Source organism: Bubalus bubalis, chromosome 12 (genome assembly GCF_019923935.1).
Source record: "Bubalus bubalis isolate 160015118507 breed Murrah chromosome 12, NDDB_SH_1, whole genome shotgun sequence".
NCBI lineage: Eukaryota > Metazoa > Chordata > Mammalia > Artiodactyla > Bovidae > Bubalus > Bubalus bubalis.
This window is the reverse complement of record NC_059168.1, coordinates 84,089,702-84,104,348: the sequence shown is the minus strand read 5'-3', so window position 1 is coordinate 84,104,348 and position 14,647 is coordinate 84,089,702. Positions and strand designations below refer to the sequence as shown.

Sequence of the window (14,647 nt, the reverse complement as noted above, 5' to 3'; positions counted from 1 at the left end):
AGGCAAGAATACTGGAGCGGGTTGCCATTTCCTATTCAAGGGGATCTTCCAGACACAGGGATAGAACCTGAGTATCCGGCATTGTTAGGCAGATTCTTTACTACTGAGCCACAGTAATATAGAAAGAGTCACTACTGTGTGTATACACACACACACACACACACACACACACCAGAGAAGGCAATGGCACCCCACTCCAGTACTCTTGCCTGGAAAATCCCACAGATGGAGGAGCCTGGCAGGCTGCAGTCCATGGGGTCTCTAGAGTCAGACATGACTGAGCGACTTCACTTTCACTTTTCACTTTCATGCATTGGAGAAGGAAATGGCAACCCACTCCAGTGTTCTTGCCTGGAGAATCCCAGGGACGGGGAAGCCTGGTGGGCTGCCGTCTATGGGGTCGCACAGAGTCGGACACGACTGAAGTGACTTAGCAGCAGCATACACACACACGCATATATGGGCTTCCGTGGTGGCTCAGATGTTAAAGAATCTGCCTGCAATGTGGGAGACCTGGGTTCGATCCCTGGGTTGGGAAGATCCCCTGGAGAAGGGCATGGCAACCCACTGCAGTATTCTTGTCTGGAGAATCCCATGGACAGAGGAGCCTGGTGGGCTACAGTCCATGGGGTGACAAAGGGTAGGACATGATTGAGTGACTAAGCACACACACATATTATATACTATATATATCTGTACTATATATTATATGCACTATATATATTATACTGACAAGTATAGTTAAAACAGCTATTTCATCAGTTTTTATTGATTGAAATAACATTTTTAATATTAATAGCATCTCTTTGTTTAAAAATATATGCATCTCTTAGTGAAATGGTGGTGATAAGACTAACTAAAATTATCAGTTGGAAAGTAACACTAAAAATAGCCTTTACCCACATATGTTTGGAATGGATTTTTTGAATATCAAACTAATTCTTCAATCAATCCTCAAGCTCTCATTAACTTGGCTAGTGTCATAATTTAAAAGATACTTAATTTGAAAACTGTCTAAGTTCTATAAACATTAATCAGGTAAATAGGGAAGGCAGAAGGATAGTGAAATGCTTTGGAGAAGGAAACGGCAACCCACTCCAGTATTCATGCCTGGAAAATCCCATGGGCCGAAGAGCCTGGTGGGCTAAAATCCATGGGATCGCAAAGAGTCGGACATGACTGAGCGACTTCTGTGTGTGTGTGTGTGTGTGTGTGTGTGTTGGGCAAGGGGACTCAGGAAGCTTAGTAAATGTTGGTGAGGTATAGTGAGAGTGGTGCTACAATTTAGAGCTTCTACTTACTTATCCTAACCATTATACACCTGCTGTCTGATGTTTTGCAAATCATGTTAGGCTCCTGAGTTTCAGTCTCCTACTTACAAAATTGTGATGACAAATAGCTCTATCCCTTAAAAGTTTCTAGAAAATTACATGAGATTGTGAGCATAATATGTACTGTAGATTATTTTAAAGCACTGCAAAAATGTTCACTGTTACCATTAACAGCATTGCCTAAAAATATAAGTAGTTTATTAAGGAGTAAATAAGTCATATGAAACATAATGTGTGCCCCATAGCAGGTCCTCAGTTATGGTGGCTGATGAACAAGCTATGCAGATAAAACTGAAGAGAGAATGCCACCTACAAATTGTACGGGGCTCAACACACTCTTTCTTTAACTTTTAGGTCCCTCATTTGCTAACTGTTGAATGATGATCAACCCAAACAGTATATATAAACAAACTTGCATGTCTAAATAAGCAATAATATTGTAGATGGTACTGACTATCGTGATATTTATTTAATATTAATATAAGTAATATTATAAGTAGAAATAATAACACAAGTATTGTGTGAAGTATATCTAATGAATACCTTTTGTTTTAATTTTATTGAGGCAACATTGGTTTATAGCAATATATCAGTTTCACGTCTACAACCTTATGCTTCTACTTCTCTATACACTATAGTATGTATACCACCAAACATTTAGTTTCCAGCCTTCACCATATAGTTGATTCCTTATACTCATTGTTGCCTTCCCTCCTGCTCCTTCCCTTCTGGTAACCATCATTCTGTCCTCGGTGTCTATGTTCATTTATTTATTTTGTTCGTCTGCCTTTTATATCCCACATAAAAATGAAATCATGTGGTATTTTTCTTTCTCCATCTGACTTATATCACTTTGAAAAATACTTGCAAGGTCCATCCATATTACTGCAAATGGCAAATTTCAACTTTGTTATGGTTGAGAAGTTTTCCATTGTGTGTGTTTGTGTGTGTGTGTGCAACATCTTTGTTTATTCATCCATTCAATTATATGATAAGCAAAAGTATCAAAGTATGTATATCACATGGCATTCACTACTTTGGATGATACCTTTGTAATTTCCCTCAAGGATTAAGAACTGCCTAGATAGATTCTTCTTCAGTGTTTATTATAGGGACTTCCCTATAGCTCAGATGGTAAAGAATCTGCCTTCAATGCAGGAGATGAAGCTTTGATCCCTGGGTCAGGAAGATCCTCTGGAGAAGGGAATGGCAATCCACTCTAGTATTCTTGCCTGGAGAATCATCATGGTCAAAGGAGTCTGGTGGGCTACAGTCCATGGGTTCACAAAGAGTCGGACAAGACTGAGTTTTTATTATATTAGAGTTTATTTAGATTCATTTTTAAAGAAATGAGACAATTGTAATCCACTCCAGGAAGACTTCTTTCAGTTCACGTTCTGATTTAAGAGTCCCTCTCCTATGCTCATTTTTATTTTAGCCCTTTGTACCTTCAGTTCAGTTCAGTTGCTCAGTCGTATGCAACTCTGCAACCCCATGAATCGCAGCACTTCAGGCCTCCGTGTCCATCACCAACTCCCGGAGTTCACCCAGACTCATGTCCATCAGGTCGGTGATGCCATCCAGCCATCTCATCCTCTGCCATCCACTTCTCCTCCTGCCCCCAATCCCTCCCAACATCAGGGTCTTTTCAAATGAGTCAACTCTTCACATGAGGTGGCCAAAGTATTGGAGTTTCAGCTTCAGCATCAGTCCTTCCAATGAACACCCAGGACTGATCTCCTTTAGGATGGACTGGTTGGACCTTATATGGCAATCAAATATTTTAGCCTATCTAACCGTAATTTGAGTGAGAGCAAAAATGAGATGGCAAAACAATAGCAAGTATGCATTAAGCCATTGATGATTCTGCATATAAAAACAAACATTTAATTTATTAAAATAAATTAATATATTCATAGCAAACATATCCTGAGCTTAATTTTGTTTACTTTTGTTTGCTTTGTTGTTTTAATTTGTTAAACCAAATGAATACATTCATTGGTATTTTGCATCTATAAAAGTTTGCTTCTTGATTATTGAGAACGCAGTAACTGTGATCCCTTCTACTATTTTATACCCTATTTCATTAGCGACTACTTTTCAGATTCATTAATCTGAATTAAACTACAGATTTGAGCCAGTGCTTCATCAGCAACTTCTCTTTCACCTCTAGATGAGTTTCTAATTAGAATAACCTTTCATAGCATTTTCAGTCTAATAATTGCAGGCCTACTATTACACTCACTCCACATAAATACATTTGTCAATAGAGCCCATGGAATGGTTGAAAGTGAAATACACACCTCTATTCCTTTACATTGATGTGCATATAATACAGTTAGATCCATCTCTTCATTAATTCCAAAGAGCCAGATATGTCCTTTCCAAAATAATATCCCCTTTTCAATCTCAATTTTCAAAGAGAATCCATTTACTGGGAATATACTTCTTCTCTTTTCACTTTTCTTTCAGTTTATCTTTAAAATTTCTCCTCTGTTACATTTTCAAAATGCATTCCTGTCCTTAAGTGTCACTAATTATGACAATTATAATACTTTTAGTTTTCATACTGATTTTATCCCACACTTAATTGTCCAATAGCATTTAATAACTCTACTTATTTTATAGAAAATTCTCTGAAAGGACTGTCTGTATAAATCATCTATATTTTACTTTTTTATTGTCATAAGATACATATATACGTATACAACTTAAAATTTGTCATTTTAACCACTTGTAAGTGTATAATTCAGTGGCATTTTATGTTCACAATGCTATGCAGCCATCACAACTATCTATTCCAAAAACTTTTCATTATCTCAACCAGAAACTATATATTTATTAACCAGTAACTCCCCATTTTCCACTCCTCCACCCTGTGCCACCATTGGGAAACTTGCAATGAATACACCTATTCTAAATATGTCATGTACGTGGAAACATGCAATATTTATTCTTTTGTACCTGGTTTCTTTCATTCAGTATAATATATCAAAGGTTTATTCCTGCTGCTGTATGTATCAGAACTTCATTCCTTTTTATAGCTAAGTAATGCTCAACTTAATATATATCCAACATTTCATTTATCCACTCATCTGTTGATGGACTCTTGGGTTTTCAGTATCCCATGGATATTGATGTTATCTAGATCCTTGTGATCTTCATATTATTAAATTGAATGATCAATAATCAGTCCATATTTTATTTGATCCATCAATAGCATCTCATAGAAATGACCACATTTACGTCCATGAAATATCTTCCTCACTAGATTATAGGATGATGTGAGATTGTAAAAACAAAATGACATTTTCACAGATTCAGCCTAAAAGCTGTGATACTTGAAGGAAACCTCATCTGTTGGAAACACAGAAGGACACTTTCACAGAAACTTTGGTAAACCACTCCAACTTGTGTCAGATCATGTGGTCATTCTTGATTCAAATATCAGAAAGGAGGATATGATTATTGTGATTTTCTCAGTCCATTTAATGGAGCTGTGAATAGACTCCATAACTCCTGAATGAGATTCACAAACTTGGAGAGATGAGTATCTGAAGAACTCCAGGATTCTGTTACAAAGGAATAAGATGAGAGTGATGGTAGGTAAGCAACCAACAGTATCTACTGTATGTCTCAAAACATTCATGGAATTCTATTTCAAAAATTGTTTCTACCTCAAGTACTAGTATTAACATCTATACAGTATACTTCTGTGTCTAAAGATTATATCAGTATATCCTCTAAATGTTCTCTATGAAGGATCAAAATAAATAGAAAAAATGTCCTCTATTCCTTTACAAAACATAGCTCCTTTAATGTGTGAACTCATTCCTTGAAATGCACTTCAAAACAAAAATTATGTGTATTTGGCTTCATGATGATAACAGATAAGATTTAATAGCTACCCATCCAAATAAATCCTGCAGGTGGTAAGCAATGGTCCATGCATAAAACAAGCAGCCCGATTTTCAAAAGGCTGTCAATGAAATGAGAAGAACTGTTGAGCTGATCTGCTGCTCCCCAAATGTTAATTAAAATTGCAATATTGCTGTGGGGCAGCCAAACATACTGCAGCTCATGGACAGCTGTGATGCAGCAGCTCAGCATATTGTAATCACAGTGATAGATGGCTTCGATATCATCACTGTGAAACATAGTATTATTCCAGTATATTTCTGATTACTCACTGCCTAGGAACACATTTGTTTCATAACACTCTTTCTTTTCATTCTGTTTTCTCCTCTTCTTAATTCATCTACCTTGTACCTGATGCACCGGTCAATGACTAATGCTCTCCCAGCTCTGGCTTTGCAAGTACATGGTAGTGTACATTTCACAGTCATGGCTCAAAACTGATTTCAAACATGAAGAAGCGATTTTCATTTTTCTTTTCTTATGTAAATACTAGACTCTGATTAAATGTGGTTTCCTATTCTTCCTTCTGCTTTAATTTCAAAATATTTCATTCTTTGAACGCTAGAGTGTTATTAATGCAGTACTTACTATATTTTGTGGAAATATATGGGATACTAAAACTCTCTTACTTCTGAACGTTACACATATTTTAACTGAGGTAATCGTAAATTTGAGTACAGTAAAAGAACAAAGGAAATCAATCCTGAATATTCATTAGGAGGAGGGCTGATGCTGATGCTCTAATAATTTGGCCAAAGAGTCAACTCATTGGAAAATGCTCTGATGCTGGGAAAGATTGAGAGCAAAAGGAGAAGAGGGCAGCAGAGGATGAGATGGTTAGACAGCATCACTGACTCAATGGACACAAATTTGAGCAAACACCAAGATATAGGTGAGGACAGTAAACTAATTTATGTTAATGTAAGTTAGATATCCATAGTTTTACTGGTATTCATATCTATGAGTATGTATTAAATTCTGTGAAATTTAATTATAGGTAGTTTTGTGTACATAGCATTGTAGCAAAGATTCTAGACAGTATCAATGCCATAAAATCTTGGCTGTTGTTCTTGAATAATCATACCCACATCCCACCAGTTTCCCCAACCATCCCTAATCCTTACCACTAAATTTGTCCTTCATTTCTAAAATGTCATCAGAAATAAAATGACATAGCATATTATAGCCTTTTGGAAATTTTTTTTTCACCCAGCATGATTCTCTGGAGATTTACCTAAGTTATGTGTATCAATTAACTAGTCCTTACTATCGCTGAGTAGTATTCCACGACATGAATGTACTACTGTTTAACAATTCATCTGTTGAAGAACATTTGAACTGATTCTAGATTTTAGCTATAATAAATAAAGCTTCTATGAATTTTTGCTGTACAGGTTTTTGCATAAATATGTTTTTATTTCTCTGGGATAAATTCACAGTAGTTGAATTGTAAGGTTAAATGATGATTATATGTCTAGATCTTTTTAGAAAGCTCTAAACTTTGGTTCCTCTGTCCATGGGATTCTCCAGGCAAGAATACTGGAGTGGGTTTCCATTTCCTTCTCCTGGGGATCTTCCTGACCCAGGAATAAAACCCAGGTCTTCTGCATTGCAGGCAGATTCTTTACCATGTGAACCACCAAGGAAACCCAAACTTTTTCATAGTGACTACCATTTTACATTCCCATGTGAAATGTATAAGCAATCAAATTTCTTCACATATATGATAATTTTTGGTGTTAGCACCAATATTGTTTTAATTTTAGTCACTCTAATAGTGTGTAGCAATATCTTACTGTGATTTTAATGTATATATAGTTATTAATTTATGCATTATATAATTTATAATCATACGAAAATTATATAACTTATAATTATATGAACACTATATAATTTATAATTATATGAAAACATGAAAACTGCATGTTTTCATAGTTTTCATGAATATTTAATGTATATGCCATCTTTGTATTTTCAAATATCTTGCCATTACCTTACACAGAGATGGAGCTCCATTTAAGTGAGAGAAAGAATTAATCATATACAGTTGATTTCTTTAGAGAATAGTAAAAATTTTATTTGTTTCTGTATTTATCATAAGTAGAGTTTCAACCTCTTCACTATTATCTAAATAAATATAAAATTTTAGAATGGGCAGAGGTTTCTAATTTGTATCTTGATATTTGGATAGGATATATTAAAACTGTCTAGAAAAATGTAAAGATCAGGTTCTTATTTCCTACATTGTTTTGAAGTAAATCATTTTAGAGATTCTATTAATAGACTGAATTATCTATATAAATATGTGCTTTTATTGAAAATATCATATATACAATTGCATTAGTGTTATAACCTTTTTACGTTTCTGTAATATTTACAAGTGAAAATACTTGTAATTTTTTCCTGTTGTAGTGAGATTAGGGGAAAATTGTGAACATATGACTAGATGGTCTTTAGGTTTCCATTCAGCACTATTTTTTCTTAATAAATAATAATATAACTCTAGCCTGTTTCTTTTACACTTATTATTTTAGCAACAAAGTTGTCTCCTTTGGAATCTCCAAAATCAATGCCAGGAGAGTGGTCAGTAAGAAAATAAGCAGAACACAAAATTATGTGATCTATATCTACTCCTCTGGGTAATAGATGAAATTTTTGTGAATTTTGATGATAAATCATTTACAACCTAATCAAGAATAATGAAACAAAATATGACACTACTCTTGAGATCATAATACTTTTTCCATTTTTTTTTAAATTTTATTTTATTTTTAAACTTTACATAACTGTATTAGTTTTGCCAAATATCAAAATGAATCCGCCACAGGTATACATGTGTTCCCCATCCTGAACCCTCCTCCCTCCTTTTTTCTAACAATATTTTAACCTCCATAAGGTATCTATTTGAATTCTCTTCTTAGTATCGTCAAGGTTTCTAATAAGTATTAAATTCCTACAATGCATTATTAGATACAGTATCTGTGGATACTCTGTGCACTGGGATTCTAGCATAAGTAGAAAGAAAAAATCTGGCAATATGTATGTACATAAGCTTTGACGAGAGGTATTGGCTCCTACTGCAAACACAATTTTCATCTTAAGGATAACTTATCTAGTTCATCACTCACAGAGGTTTCAGAATGATCACTTCCAAAATGCCACCCTGCTTTCATTTTTTTTCCCAAGGAAGGTCTGAATAACCTGTAAGTGAATCACTGAACAAAGAAAGTACCAAACTTCAAATAGTCCCTCTAAGACCCTTCAACTACAAACTTGTAACATTTTTTTTGTTACTTGTGACATTTCAAAGTGACTTGTGATCCTGACATTGCTGTTTAAAAGATGCAGTTTGAATCCAAATTAAACTGTAAGCCACACATTTAGAGGATGTATTTTTTGTTTTGTTTTCCCATTTGATTTCTTAAAGTTAATTATGTGTGTTAGTTGTTCAGTCGTGTCCAACTCTTTGTGACCACATGAATGGTAGCCCACCAGGCCTCTCCATCCATGGGATTTTCCAGGCAAGAATACTGGAGTGGGTTGCCATTCCCTTCTGCAGGGGATCCTCCAGACCCAGGGATCAAACCCAGGTCTCCCACATTGCAGGCAGATTCTTTACCATCTGGGCCAGGGATGGTTCAGATGGTAATTCCTGGAAAATCCCAAAAGTTAATTATAGCTTTCTTTAATATATATTGCTGAGACTAACTTTAATTCAACCTACGACATGAAAACTCTTTTCCTCATTTATCCTAATTTGATAAAGTTTCCATAATTATGACTTAATTCAAAATACTTAGTCCCCACACAGGAGAATCACTTATAATTTGTTGACTTTTTTTTTTAAAGAAGAAAAGACACAATTATATGAATTTCACTATAAGATAGATCAACCTAGATATTGAATATCACATAATTTATTTAAGTGCCTCAAATGAGTTCAGTGCTCTGTGGTCTCTCTAAGATATTACTCCCACATAAAAAAGACTTATTTTGGAGAAACTAGAAAAGAAATTAAAAAGGAAGAAGAAAATATTTTTGCAATACACCTGCCATAGAAGAGCAATGCTTATCTTTACCCCTTACTGTATTGTAGTAGCCCACTATATTGTAGTAGGGATTTGTAGAACTTCTGGTTTCTTTGAACTGCATAGACATAAGAAAAGATTGTATTATGTTTTTTGCAAGTCCTCCATGTGTGTGTTGGTGTGATCACCCCTCCATGGACAGTTTGTATTACTAGTGTATACTGTAATAGAGAGATTTCAGCCAAGTCTCAGAAAAGCTTATGCAAGTCTGTATCATAAAGCATCAATACTTGCACAGACTCTCACTATCTGATTATGTGTTTAGAAGTCAATGGATGCCAGGGATGCACAGAAACCAATGAACAATTTGACACTTCAAATAATCAGTTCAAAACCTTGCATTAAACATTTCTCAGGTCTCCAGGAATATTCCAACTTTATGACCCTAGTCTGGAGAATGCAGTGTATCCTGTTTTATGATTCCAGCTCAGTTCACTGTTTCCCTTTAGTCCCAACCTCAACCCTTTAATAGGTATTTAGAATCTTCAGGATATTTGCAAAAGCTATCTATAAATACAATAGTCGTATGCGACTCTTTGTGATCCCATAGACTATATGGTCTGTGGATTTCCCCAGGCCAGAATACTGGAGTGAGTAGCCTTTCCCTTTTCCAGGGGATCTTTCCAACCCAGAAATCAAACCCAGGTCTCCCGCATTGCAGGCAGATTCTTTACCAGCTGAGCCACAAGGGAAGCCCATCTATAAATATGTGAATTTTTTCACTATGCCAACTACACTAAATATGTGAAAACTTTACAAATAATATACCCACAATAAAATCACTGTATTGTAATATAGCCTAAAGAATTATAGGAACTCAAATCAGACTATGGGATGTCACATTGCTTGTTTACCACCTACATGAGCTTGGATAAGCAGTTTTACTTTTCAGAGCATCAGTGAACTCAACAGGGAAAACTCTTAAAGTAGTTAAGAGATTTAAACCAGACATCTACTAAAATTGATTCAAGAAATACCTGGCACAAAATAGGCACTTTTCCCTTCTTTCTCCTTCATTCACTCACAGTGCCCTTAGGCCATCATATCTGTTCTCATATTGGCAGATCAAAGTGTTAGCATGCTTGTCTCAGCAGTTGAAAACAGGGGAAAAAAAATTAAAATAAATGAGAGTTTTCCACTATTCTTCATCTTTGGCAGACTCCATTTTAATAGCTTGTCTCATCAAATAATCATTACACTCAATAAGTTGTCTAACACACTACTGCAAGGCTAAATGACTGTCAACTGGCTCAGGCCAGTCTTGCCCACTGAGTAATAACAGACTGTGGCAGGATTTCTGTTTCATTAAATCAGAGAAATAACATTTCTAGTAAAATTATGCACTCATAAAATGGAGTTGGCCTAAAAAACAGAGTATTTTCTTCTAATATTTTGAGGACCACAAAATATATCCAAATGATAGAACAAATCAAAGATGGTTTACAAATTAATTTGGCTAAGTGGTAGATTGACTACAACTGGAAAATATAGATCATATAAACCCAGTATGAGGGCACATTCAAGATGTACTGAAAATTCTACATTAACTTGAAATTTTATTTGAATAATTGGCCAGTGGCCTAACTTCTCTACATCTGTATTTCCTCATTGGTAAAATGTCAATGTACAAGTTAGGGTTTATTTTGTATATAAATATTTTTGAATTTTACATTTTCAATTTTATTGCAATTAAGTGTAGTTGTATTATATTTATGTGCTAAAATTGATTAACTGAACACAATCATTTTAAGGATGTTTCATTTAAAAAGATTTTGTTGATGACAAAACTTCAGTTTCAACATATTAATTAAATCACATTTTTAAAGTAAAATACAACTAATTTAGATTGAATTTTGTACATTAAATGAGTTCTTCTCTAAAACTGGCATGTCGTGTATCAAAGAAGAGACATATTTTTCAACTTGCTATTTCTACTATAAATAATTCATATTTTAAATTATGGTAAACTGAAAATTACACCATTGCAGCAATCAGGGACTCTTAATTTTATTCCTAAATTAGACTGGCTGTCTGGTCTTCAGGAAATTATTTTACTCCCTTTTGTCAAAGTTTCCTCATTTGTCTAATGAGCAAAAACATTTTACTTCATAATTTATCGGTGCATATTATTAATACTATGATACTTTTTCGTATATGAACATCACTGAAATCAGATGCCTCTTAAAATTGAATGCATATTATCATAAATATTGGAAGCACACTAATTTTTATTCATAGCAATACCAAACATAGTAGTTTATCCTTTAATTAATGGTCTCTTAGGTTTAATAAAATTTGATATTAACTGAATTAGTTATCTGGGACTTAAATATAGACCCATTTTAAATGAGTGGTGACATGAGTGTACTTTCTTCAAGGTATTTATATGTGAGGCATTAGTAGGCAATGGAAGAACAAAAATATAAAATATTATAGAAGTCAAAGGATGTTTGAAGAGTTCTGGTAACACTTAGGAGTAGGGTGCAGGGGGTGTGACAGGGAGGAACTGAAGATGAGGCTGAAGCATGGGTTGAAGTCAGATCCTGGAAATCCCTTAACACCATGGTCAGGAAGTTAGAGTCAATCATCAGGTGTACTTCCTTTGCCTACAGTTATTGCTCATTGAATCTGAGCTATTAATCAAGCTAGATGCTCAAAATCTTAAAGAAGCATGATCTTTGCTTTTGTGCAACATTTTAATCAATCCTTAACTCCCGAACCTGCAGACGCCATGCACAGGAAACACCTCCAGGAGATACCTGACCAGAGTAGCAACGTTACCACCAGTTTCATGTGGGGATGGGATTCTAGCAAGACTTCTGAACTGCTTTCAGGCATGGGGGTCCTGCCCTGGAGAAGGAGGAGGTAGACAGTGAGAACATCCCCCAAGAACTGCTTTCAAACCTGGGCCACCCACAAAGCCCCCCAAGAAAATGGCTGAAAAGCAAAGGCAATGACAAGGACTTTGTAATTGTCCTCAGACCTAAGCTAAACTGAGAGAACTTTCCAGGTGTTTCTTGGGACTTCCGTCCAGACGAGCTGCTTTTAGGAATCTTCTCCTGTCTGTGCCTCCCTGAACTCCTCAAAGTCTCCAATGTTTGTAAGAGATGGTAATATCTAGCGTTTGACGAGCCTCTCTGGCAGACTGTAGACCTCGCAGGTAGAAACCTCTACCTAGATGTGGTTGGTCGGCTTTTGTCCCGAGGGGTGGTTGCCTTCCGCTGTCCACAATCATTTATGGACCACCCGTTAGTTGAACATTTCAGCTCTTTTTGTCTACAGCACCTGGACCTTTTGAACTCTGATCGATGTGTCTACCCTGCATGGCCTTCTGTCTCACTGCTCTAAGTTGCAGAATCTCAGCCTGGAAGGCCTCCAACTTTCAGATACCGTTGTTGATAATCTTGCTCAGAACACAAATTTACTGTGACTAAACGTTTCTGGGTGTTCTGGATTCTCTGAATCTGCCCTGAAGACTTTGCTGAGCAGCTGTTACAGATTGGATGAACTGAACCTCTCTTGGTGCTGATTTCACTGAAAAGCGTGTACAGGTAGCTGTTGCACATGTGTCAGAGACCATAACCGAGCTGAATCTCAGCAGGTACCAAAAGAATCTGCAGAGATCAGATGTCTCTACCTTAGTTGGAAGATTTCCCAATCTTGTCCACCTAGACTTAAGTGATAGTTTCATGCTTAAAAATGACTGCTTTCCAGAATTTTACCAACTCAACTACCTCCAACACCTATCACTCAGTCAGTGCTATGACATAATACCTGAAACTTTACTTGAACTTGGAGAAATTCCCACATTAAAAACACTACAAGTCTTTGGAATGATACCAGACAGTACCCTTCAACTGTTAAAGGAAGCCCTCCCTCATCTACAGATTAATTGCTCCCATTTCACCACCATCACCAGGCTGACCATTGGCAACAAGAAGAACCAAGAGATATGGGGCATCAAATGCTGACTGTCACTGGAGAAGCCCAGTTGTCTATGAAGCCTCTATTGCAAGATGGTGTCTCCTCTATTATTTGAACAGGGAAAGTAAGCAGGAAGCCCAATTGTGGAGAGCTCAGCTATTTTTATTCTTGGTTTTCTATTGCCTTCCTCTACAAGTATATTAGAGAATCATTGGAGACAGAAAACTATGAAGTGTTGCTTTTTAGAAATGACTATGAAAACTTTCATCACTCTATACCCTTAAGAGCCTAAGCTCTATGCTTTTTGAAATTTTAGGGAGAGTGAGCCTATAATTTCAAGATACCTTAAATAGCAAAATTTGAACCATGTTTTCCAAGTGCCATTCTTCATAAATCTATTTAGAATCAAGCTTAAAAATCACCACCAGCAAATCATTTTTGTAGCCTATATGGCAACTGAACATTCTTCTATTTAATTTTTCAGCACTGCTTTATTATAAGACATCTGTTTGGTTCAGTTCAGTTGCTCAGTCATGTCCGACTCTTTGTGACTCCATGAATCACAGCATGCCAGGCCTTCCTGTCCATCACCAACTCCCGGAGTTCACTTAGACTCATGTCCATCGAGTCAGTGATGCCATCCAGCCATCTCATCCTCTGTTGTCCTCTTCTTCTCCTGCCTCCAATCCCTCCCAGCATCAGAGTCTTTTCCAATGAGTCAACTCTTCGCATGAGGTGGCCAAAGTACTGGAGTTTCAGCTTTAGCATCATTCCTTCCAAAGAAATCCCAGGGCTGATCTCCTTCAGAATGGACTGGTTGAACATAGGTTGCAAAAAATAATAAGATATTTGTATTGTAAGCTGAAAATAATGAGAATCATAGAGTAGATCTTCAGCAATCTCTTCTGAGGATGGCAAGAAAAATAGACATTTCAACTGCGCCTTTAGATTCGCAATCAGGTTGATGGAAACAAATAGCCCCAGGTCATTCACTTTAAAACCTAAATAAAGAAACAGACAATCGGCCAACCAGAGGTGTAGAATTGGTATAGAATTTAAAGGCTCAAGAGACAGTTTTCTATGACAGTTAACCTGGGGTATCCTCTAATGCACGTTAATGAAGTCTCCTTTATGTACAATTGGGAAGGTCCCCTGAAGGAGGAAATGGCAACCCACTCCAGTATTTGTGCCTAGAGAATCCCATGGACAGAGGAGCCTGGCGGGCTACAGTCATGGGGTCACAAAAAGTCAGACACGACTGAGTGACTAATACTAATACTTATCTCTATTAGCATATCTAGCAATTTTTTTCTTGGAAATTTTATGTTTATATACCTGCCCTCCTCAGTCTCTGAACCTCTTATGGACAACAACTGTGTCATTTAT

General features: G+C 36.2%; 1 pseudogene; it reads left to right on the top strand.

Moving 5' to 3' along the window:
- Positions 1-11,826: 11,826 nt before the first annotated feature.
- LOC102401920 lies at positions 11,827-13,338 on the top strand (annotated as a pseudogene).
- The last annotated feature ends 1,309 nt before the right edge of the window (positions 13,339-14,647 follow it).